The 8,963-nt window shown below is 36.0% G+C and overlaps 1 non-coding gene across 1 annotated transcript; it reads right to left on the bottom strand.

Annotated features, from left to right (window-relative positions):
- Positions 1–1,620: 1,620 nt before the first annotated feature.
- LOC146907329 (small nucleolar RNA R71) lies at positions 1,621–1,728 on the bottom strand. The gene has a single exon (XR_015020885.1). It is a non-coding gene; the product is annotated as a small nucleolar RNA R71 (small nucleolar RNA).
- Between the last annotated feature and the right edge of the window lie 7,235 nt (positions 1,729–8,963).

Genomic DNA, 8,963 nt, shown 5'->3' with positions numbered 1-8,963 from the left:
AAAGTCAGAAGCTTGGCACGGCCCGTGCCAACATGTGGCACGGCCGTGCCCGTCCCCAGAACACTCTTTTGCTGCTTTTCTTCGGGCCCAAGTTACCCTGTTGCAGCTTTACCGTTTTATCCCTTTAGTTGCTTAGTTTCTAAGTCGATTGTAAAGCTATAAATAGAGTAGCTCTCCACCATAAAACATTGACCTTTACTTTGTTTATTTCAAGTATTATTTTAATAAAAAGTCTTTATTTCTCTTTTACTTTCTTTGCAATTTATTTTACTGTTTTTTCTCTCTTCTTCCCCCATGTCTACGATGAACATGAGTGAGTAGACTTCTTCGTCTTGGGATTGTTGGGGAGTCTAATGACTCAATCCTAAACAAAACAAGCCTAAACCCTAATTTCTATGTAACCCTAATTTCTAATCTAGATTCACCGTCTTAACGTGGATTAACAATTATCAAACTGTGGAAGCGAAAGCGGAGGGTTTGATAATCGTTAATCCATCATCCCAAACATCAATTCATAAAGCGAGAGCGGAGTCTCGATGTTAGAACAAGTGAATCTAGACAATAATTGCAAAACAGTGAAATAGTCTTTGCAATTATTGAGACAAAGAGTAGTTTCAATCCTCTATGCATCTTCTAGTAATCATGTCAGCGAAATAGGCTTGGTTGCTAGAAGTAAACTCTCACCGGACTTTCATCGGAAATGTGAGGGGCTAAGGGAAACCGGTCTTTAGAAGTTAGTGTGTAAACCATGAAATTAGATGTTTAAGTCTTGTCTAGTGAAGGATTTATTATTATGGCAAACCAATAATCCCAAGGCTCTTTTATATTATTGTTATTTACTTTCAGCAATTAAACCCCCTTTTTTATAAACTTCTCTATCTTCTAATCATTCTCTAAAAGTTAATTGAATTCACAACTCCCTAGCGGAACGATACTCTTCTTACTACTATTACTTCGATAGGCCGTGCACTTGCGGTTTGGCTCTATCAAGTTTTTGTCGCCGTTGCCGGGGAGTTGTTGAAATTTGATTAACTTTTTAATAGTGATTAGACTAAAAAAAAAAAACTTTTTCGTTGTTTTATTTTATTTTATTTTATTGTTTCTTTCAAAAAAAAAAATCTTTATTTGATTCTATTTTATTTTATTTACTTCAAAAAAAAAAATCTTTCTCTTTATCTTTTTTTATTTTATATATTAAAAAAAATATCTTTTTCTATTTCTTCTTTTGCCTTTAACTTCTTGGGAAGATAATAACGATATGGCTAAGGAATGCACTCTCATAGAGTATGCAATCCCATCTTCAAATGAGTCATACGATGCTATTGTGTACCCAACGGTTGATGACAATTTTGAAATAGAACCTGCACTTATTGAGTTAGTGCAGCAAAATCAATTTTTCGGATCACCCACTGAGGATCCGAATCTTCATATTTCAATTTTTTTAAGACTCAGTGGAACTGTGAATGCAAACCAAGAGGTCGTAAGGCTGCACTACTTTCCTTTTTCCTTAGGGGGAAAAGCTAGTGCTTGGTTTAATTCATTGAAACTTGGTTCTATCACTTCATGGCATCAAATGAAGCAAGACTTTCTTGCCCAATTCTTTCCTCATTCTAAAATTGTTCACTTAAGAAAACAAATCATACAATTCACTCAAAAAGATGGAGAATCTCTTTACAATGCGTGGGAGCGTTTCAAAGAAATGCTTAGACTTTGTCCCCATCATGGTTTAGAAAATTGGCTTACTATGCACACTTTTTATAATGGCCTTTTGTATCCCACGAAAATTTATGTTGATGCAGCTGCAGGTGGAGCTTTGATGAACAAAACATACACAGAAGCATATGCTTTGATCGAGGACATGGCACAAAACCACTATCAGTGGACCTACGGAAGGGACACCACTAATGTTGCTCCTTCACCCTCTCAGAAAGAGGTAGGTATGTATGAAAATTCTTCCCTTGATCATCTAGCTGCTAAAGTTGACGCACTCACACAAAAATTTGATAAAATAAATACTAGTGCTGTCACACCTCCCCCTGTATCACCTCTTTGTGAAGTTTGTGGTGTATTTGGCCATATTGGCATTGATTGCCAACTAGGTAGTGTTGTTAGAAGTCCTGAGCAAGTAAACTATGCTCAATATAATCAAGGGTTTAAAAGCAATCAAATTTTTTTTCAAACCCCTCAAAATCTTTTTGGACAACAAACAACACCACCCGGTTATGCAAACAACCAAGGAGTTCCTCAAAAATCCAGCTTGGAAATTTTACTAGAAAAATGTGTTATTGATCAATCCAAGCAGCTCCAAGAGCTTAAAAATCAAACTGAATTTTTGAAGGACTCTCTTGCCAAACATACATCGAACATAGACTCCATAGTTACTCACAGTAAGATGATAGAGACTCAGACTTCTCAAGTACCCCAACAGGTGGCTAATCCCTCTCAAACCTCCGAAGTCCTTCTAGGCCAAATTGAAACCAACCCCAAAGACCATATAAGTGCTATTATTTTTAGGGATGGTAACCAATTAGAGGACCCCGTTGGTAAAATTCATAGCAATGAAGAAGAGATAGGAAGTGATGAGCCTCAAAGTGAGAAAGCTATAGGAGAGAATGACAAGCCATTTGTTTCACCATCTCATGAGCCTAAAATTCATTTAACACAAGAGTTTGCTAAATCCAAGTTAGATGAGCAGTTTAGAAATTTTATTGAAATACTTCCAAACAAATTGCCACCTAAACTTAAGGATCCAGAGAGATTTTCCATACCTTGTGTCATAGGATATAAAACATTTGAGAAAGCCATGTGTGATTTGGGAGAGCATGTTAGTTTGTTGCCATTATCCCTTTCTGAGAGATTGGGTATAGGATAGATAAACCACCTTCTAACCGTCAAGCTAGTGACTCTAAACAAGCGCTTCGTGGGAGGCAACCCATGATTTTTATTGCTTTTATTTTTGTTTGTTTTGTGTTATTTTAATTTATTTTGTAGGTATTTGTCCAATATGATACAAAAAAGTGAAAGAAAGTTGAAGTCATTGACCTGAAACAAAAAAAAAAAAAAAGTTTTTCAAAAAAAAAAAAAATTCCTTCTCTCCTCCAGAAGCTTGGCACGGCCCGTGCCGGTGGTGGCACGGCCGTGCCAACTTTTCAGCAAAAAAAAAAAAAAAATTAAAAAAAAAATTTAAAAAAAATTAAAAAAAAAAATTATTTTTTTCCCTCATTCAAAATAATCTCTTTCATCCTTTATCCATAACCCTCTAAACCAAATTCATACACCATTAAACCATAACCCAAAAACCAAAACTTCTTCACTAATCTCCATCATTCAACTCTTAAACTTCACTTAAACCACAACCCCATCACTAAACCAACTCTTCCCAACCAAAACCTTGCCTAACCCTAACCTTCACCCAAAATCCACACCAAGTCAAGTTAAGGTCAATGACATCAATGAAGAAAGTAAGAAGATTGAAGCCTCTGGAGGTGGTGCAAGCAAGAAGCAATCATCAGCCCGCAATCATGGGATCCAATTCAAGGATTCTGAGCAATTAAATAGGTATAAATCTCTAAATCTCTAGAAATATCTCTCCTTGCAGGTACCCTGATGATAATGTTATGGATAGACTAGAAATAGATGAACATGTGATTAGGTTGTTGAATAACACAACCCTGTGCTTAGGTACCTTCAAAGGGTTATGGCTTGCACCGTATAGAGTAGGAAAGAGGTAGGGAATGATGAGAGCTGTTTATGTTGTGGGCTATGCTTTATAACCATCATATTAACATTTACTATTATTTGCTTGATTATCTTGTTTCAATTGTTAAAACGAAACCGGACGATAAGGGTGATATAATGGTAGGTGGAATCATCACTTTTATTGCTAGGAAGTTTGGGGTGAGTGTAAATCAAGGGATCAAGAGGATAGAGGGGAACTATTATCTAGACTTATATACTACTTTCTCCTTCCTTAGAACCCATGGCCCTACTCATAATTACCAATATGAATGGAGAATTATTAGAGCTTATTGTTTGATTATTCTACCTAATCCGGACTTAACTATTCTGGAGGTGGTGGAAAATTTGCTTTATGTTGGTACTAACCCACAGGTACATAATGATGGTGATGATGATGGTAATAAAGAGGAGGTAGGTGCAAACTTGCACCATGAACAAGAAGTTGGTGGAAGTTATAATGATGAACGGCGGGCATGGATGCAAACCAAAGTTCAAAGAATAAGCACCGAGCATCAAAGATAAGGTGTTGAAAGGAACAATGTCCAAAGGAGCAATAGAATAAATGAAGAAAACAATCAAATGCTCCGAAACATGATGCAACACCTTCACATCCAAAGTCCACTATGGACTTCAATAAAATTGTGAGCTTTCCTCTTCCTCTACTCTTCTTCTTCTTCTACTACTACTACTACTACTTCTTCTTCTTCTTCTTCTTCTTCTTCTTCTTCTTCTTCTTCTTCTTCTTCTTCTTCTTCTTCTTCTTCTTCTTCTTCTTCTTCTTCTTTTATTTTTCTTTTTGAATCATTGAGGACAATGCTTCCCCTAAGTGTGGGGGGGCCTAATAAAGTGTCTAGAGTCGTAGTGTTCCCAAACTCCCTTGAACTTTATTCTTTTGTTTTGTTTTTATAGCAAGAGGCATGACTAGTAGCTTGTTTTTAATGTAAAATATGGCATAAAATTTTTTGTTTTGTCTCTTCTCTAATTGTTGTTTCTTGTACATAAAAGTAGTTTCTTGTGTTTCTTTTGTACTTGCTATACCCATGTCTTGTTTTATTGTGAAATTCTCCAATGAGAAAAGCACCCGGTTGCAATCCTTGAGCAAATGTATGAATAGGTATTTTAAGGAACACGTTCTATCTTTAGTGTTAACTTAGACCCTTTAAAGTCTTAAGAGTAAAAGTAGTATAAGTTTGTGTGGGAAATTAATCAAATTGTTCTTAATTGTTATATTCTTATTAATTTGTTAATGTTAAATGGGGCGGGAGAATGGCACCAACATGTGGGGGAAAGGACAATCCCTAACTTCCTAATTGTGGTGGTGACTCCCTAATTTGAACTTAAAGTGAAACAAATTCATCAATGCTAGGGGGAAAGGACAATTACATCCGAGAAGACTTCCTACGTGGAGATGAAATAAAAGAAAATTTTGCAGCACTACTTAGGGTGATTTTGAATCTAGGGGGAAAGGACAATTACATCCGAGAAGACTTCCTACGAGGATAGATAGCCCCTAAGTATCTGCAGCCCCTTGTGCTTAATTGTTAATCTTTAATTTTAAACTTAAATTCCCATCACTCTTATATGAAATGAAGAAAGGACTTTTCTCGGTTACTTTAGCATTAAGGATATAACCTATTCCTCATAATATCTGTCTTATACAGGAGCAAGAAAAGGGTTGGACTGCACACACACACTCACTTGAGACTTGATGTTGGGTAGAATAGGTTCATGAGAAGTATTTGAAATTGTAATTAGTGTACTTGAAGCAAAGCCTTTCTTTTGAGACATGTGTTCTTAATATTGCCAAAATAATCTTTTGATGCTGCTATGTCTGTTGCCTTTTGCTTGAGGACAAGCAAAGATTCAAGTGTGGGGGAGTTTGATGAGTCATAGATTAGTTTATTTTAATGCTTTATTTAGTTTAGTTTTAAATAAGATTTGATTTAGTTTTATTATAATTTATTTCCTTTTAGAATATTTTACTTTAAATTGTCTTTTATTTTATTTTAGGAATGAATATATGGTGGAAGGTGCCTTGGAGCGAAAGAAAGAGGACTGGAGCAAATACAGAGCAAGAATACGAAGATACGGGACAAAAATATGTTCCCTCAAAGTCAGAAGCTTGGCACGGCCCGTGCCAACATGTGGCACGGCCGTGCCCGTCCCCAGAACACTCTTTTGCTGCTTTTCTTCGGGCCCAAGTTACCCTGTTGCAGCTTTACCGTTTTATCCCTTTAGTTGCTTAGTTTCTAAGTCGATTGTAAAGCTATAAATAGAGTAGCTCTCCACCATAAAACATTGACCTTTACTTTGTTTATTTCAAGTATTATTTTAATAAAAAGTCTTTATTTCTCTTTTACTTTCTTTGCAATTTATTTTACTGTTTTTTCTCTCTTCTTCCCCCATGTCTATGATGAACATGAGTGAGTAGACTTCTTCGTCTTGGGATTGTTGGGGAGTCTAATGACTCAATCCTAAACAAAACAAGCCTAAACCCTAATTTCTATGTAACCCTAATTTCTAATCTAGATTCACCGTCTTAACGTGGATTAACAATTATCAAACTGTGGAAGCGAAAGCGGAGGGTTTGATAATCGTTAATCCATCAACCCAAACATCAATTCATAAAGCGAGAGCGGAGTCTCGATGTTAGAACAAGTGAATCTAGACAATAATTGCAAAACAGTGAAATAGTCTTTGCAATTATTGAGACAAAGAGTAGTTTCAATCCTCTATGCATCTTCTAGTAATCATGTCAGCGAAATAGGCTTGGTTGCTAGAAGTAAACTCTCACCGGACTTTCATCGGAAATGTGAGGGGCTAAGGGAAACCGGTCTTTAGAAGTTAGTGTGTAAACCATGAAATTAGATGTTTAAGTCTTGTCTAGTGAAGGATTTATTATTATGGCAAACCAATAATCCCAAGGCTCTTTTATATTATTGTTATTTACTTTCAGCAATTAAACCCCCTTTTTTATAAACTTCTCTATCTTCTAATCATTCTCTAAAAGTTAATTGAATTCACAACTCCCTAGCGGAACGATACTCTTCTTACTACTATTACTTCGATAGGCCGTGCACTTGCGGTTTGGCTCTATCAGTTCATAACTAGAAATCACACCAAAAAAAAAATCATGGAAAACTCTATCTTTGATCCGAACAGCAAGCTAGCTGCATTTTACTACAATGGGGGAAAACCACCTCATTTGTTCAGGATTCCCAATGATGTAACCCCCTCCGAGTTGAAGAGTCAGCTAAATCAAATCAACCTCGAACTCAACTACAGGGACACACGGAGGGTGGATGGTGTTGAGTATCGACGTCCGTCGACCGACTCAGCTGGGAGTGTGCGGTTCAGCCGGATGAAGCTCATGAACGACGACGACATGAGAACCATGTTCTCCATCTTTGGTTAGTTCAGTACTAGAGGGTTGATTGAGTTGCACGCTTTGTTGGTCAGATCTGTTGAACATATTCGTCAAAGTTTGATTCGGCCAAGGAACTACGAAGAATTCAGGGTACTAATGGACGCAACAGACGAAGAGATTAGTTTAAATGGACTGTGATGATGTGTTATGCATTATTTAATTACATGTTAGTTAGATGTTGTTCAACTAAGATGTTTTATTATGTTTTAAATAATATATATTATATAAATTTTCATTGTGTGTTACTTTACGCCAAAGGTGTTCATTTAGATGCTAAAATCATCTGAATTCAAATCAATTTTATAGGGTGTATGTGAAATTCGGATTATGTAATCTGAAATCCCTCAGTATAGGATTCTTTTGTATGGACCACAATGCACCAATATTTTTTGTGGTCCACAACGTCTAGAGACCTCTATAAATAAGTATTTTCGGTTTTCATCTTCATTTCCAACAAAACACACCAAAGAAAACCATGCAAATTTGATTCATGGTTAAGGCAGCAACATGAGCTAGACAACAAATAAAAAAGGAAAAGAAAGAAAGAAAAAAAAAAGGTAAACAAAAGGGTAAGGACCGGTTGGATTTTGAATTGAAAAAAATAATAGGAAAAGCAAACAAATTAAAAGAGAGAATTGATCATAAGGAAGTAATAAAAAAAATCATTTATATGGAGTATGAATGTAAGAAAGAAAGAAAAAAGAGTGGAATATGTGTGTGTTGAAATTCATAGCGTGAATAATAATGATATGAAAAGGTTCAGGGAAGTAATAAAAAAAAAAAAGCATGTATATAGAATATGGATGAGTGAAATATGTTGGTTTGAACCTATTGTTTGAAGGAAAAAACGAAAATGAATGTGCCAAAGAAAAACTGCTATCGCCCCCCCTTGTGTTGTGACTGCAGATGTTATTTATAGTGAAGGATTGATACTAGGGTTTGTTAAAACTTTGCAGAAAATTTGTGACTTGGAGAGGAATGAAAGGAAACCGGTGCTGGATTTGGATGCAGATGTGCGTGGATGAGGATGAGGATGAATGGAATGAGCGCGTGACAGCCTGGTTCCGAATTGGGACTGCTTTTTGGACTTATGGACAAAAGGATAATAATAAAATAAAAAAGAAATAGGACAATGACTAAAATAATAATGAGTTAAAAATAGAAAAAAAAAAACAAATAGTAATAAAAATAATAATAGAAGATTAACATTAATTAAGGTTAATTAAAAAAAATAAAAGATGGAAATTAAGATTAAAAAATAAAATAAAGAATTAAGAGGGCCCGACACGGAATCAAAAATGAGGTATTTTGGAATGCCTTTTTGCCGAATTTTTCTCTGAAAAGTCAAAGACTTAATCAGGGTCAAAGGACACTTGTCGGTGTATGAATGTAGGACCCTTAGGTCAAAAATTGGGGTATGCCACTGACCAAAGACAAAAAAAACGTTTGTTCTTCAATTCTGACCATCGGCCAACGTGCGTGAGTTAACTCGCGCACATGCCAGTGGTGCGTGACTTAAGTCAAGCTAGGGATGGCAATGGGTACCCAATGGGCAGTGTGCTATATTACCCATCCTCATACCCGCGTTTGTAAAAAATACCCGTACCCTTGTGGGCACCTAAGTGAACATACCCGCACCCATACCCCCACTTTAACTACGCAAAGACAATAAAAAAAAAACACCACAATTGAAATAAAACTATGATCCAAAAGAGTTCAAATCAACTCATAAAATAGTATGAATCGTAGTATTTTGCGAGTACCCATCGGGCCATGGTCAAATTGTCATCACTTTAGA

This window comes from Medicago sativa, chromosome 7 (assembly GCF_051527215.1).
Source record: "Medicago sativa cultivar Bolivia chromosome 7, Bolivia_mono, whole genome shotgun sequence".
Classification (NCBI taxonomy): Eukaryota; Viridiplantae; Streptophyta; class Magnoliopsida; order Fabales; family Fabaceae; genus Medicago; species Medicago sativa.
The sequence above is the reverse complement of the archived record's forward strand: the minus strand, read 5'-3'. Positions and strand labels throughout refer to the sequence as shown.